We start from the raw sequence: 1,542 nt of genomic DNA, 5'->3' as shown, positions 1-1,542 counted from the left end.
TTGAACTGTAAAGTGCCTTGAGATGACATGTTGTGAATTGGCGCTATATAGATAAACTGAATTGAATTGATCATTTTATTTAATGGGACAAATGTAGGTAATACTCCTGCGAGAGTGTCACTACTCTTACTTGAGTAAAATTTTCAAGTACTTTATCCGCCAAGAGTAATTTGAGTTGTTAGTGATCAGATGAATATACAGTAAACAGTATTGTGACTGAAAGTTCTTTATCTTATACAGTTTGCATGCATAAACTAAAAAAAGGTCCAATTTGATTATTACTTTTCATTCACATTTGCTATCTGTAACCTCTCAGACACCTTTAGTTTAACCTGACACTGCTCTCTGACCTTCCCAACCTTCAGTCTAATCAATTCTAGCGATTCATAGAAACACTTGCTAAAGAGTTTATTTTAGTGATCTGGAAATTTCCATGTTTAGTCCAACTGAAGTCTTGACTTCAATTTGTCTTCAAGTACCTTTATGGTATATCAATCGAAAAGGAAAGCATTAAACACATTCAAAAACATCCTGTCTGACTGCTTTTATACTTTGGCATCAAAGGTTAACATAGTTCTTTGCATTAAAATGTAGTTTAGGTGAACACCTGTTGTTCTTTTCCAGCTTTGACAAAACAAAAAACCCCACAAGGGCCACAGATGCACCATGGGCAGGTAATCTACGCAAGCAAAAATAAATCAATTTTACAGCTAAACTCTTTTAGTTTGATGTATTATTTCTCCTTAAGCAAGGACAAACATTGCCTCTATGTTTCTCTTGCGCTGGTAAAAAACCCATGAGCCCACCCAGATGCATGCTGGTCCTATTGACAACCTATTTATAAACCTAATTCATCCAAATTGCTTATAACTAATCATAAACAACGAAACATAACTAAATAACCAAACAACATAATCTCAAAACACATATCAAACAATAAAGTAATATAAATAAAATTTATAAGATTATCCACAAAAAATAAAAATACTAGGTTAGTAATTATGAAAAAATAGTTGGCTCCCACGCTTGTTATAATAGATTATTTTTCTTCATAAAATTCCATCTGTGTGACACCTTCATATAACTGTTGAACTGATATTAATTTAAAGGGGAGGCTTTTTTATGGCTTTAAAAAGAGCAAGCATAAATTAGATAACTTTATGAAATTCATATAGAGACATAAAAATAATATGAAGAATAAAAGCACACAGGAAATCTGGACTTAATAACAGGTGATTTGCTCTATTACCTTAAACAAGCCATTCATGTTATAAACTGGTTATCCCAAATGCTTGATAGTATTTAATAAACTCGTTAGTGGTTTTAAAGGAGACAGATTGTTTTTTTTTCATATTGTTAGTTTGGTTGGGGACTTTTTTTTCCATTAGTACAAGAATTGTACTAATGGTATTTTACCTTAAGTCAGGTTAACTTAATCTGACAGTGGAAATAGTTTGAAGGGTCAGAATACTTAAAGGTATAGTGTAGGATTTTCCCAACTTTTTTAAAAAGACCCTGCCTTTCCACTTAAAAAAAAAGCAT

The sequence above is a fragment of the Cyprinodon variegatus genome, unplaced genomic scaffold, assembly GCF_000732505.1.
Source record: "Cyprinodon variegatus isolate N-32 unplaced genomic scaffold, C_variegatus-1.0 Scaffold93, whole genome shotgun sequence".
NCBI classification, from domain to species: Eukaryota; Metazoa; Chordata; class Actinopteri; order Cyprinodontiformes; family Cyprinodontidae; genus Cyprinodon; species Cyprinodon variegatus.
The sequence above is the reverse complement of the archived record's forward strand: the minus strand, read 5'-3'. Positions refer to the sequence as shown.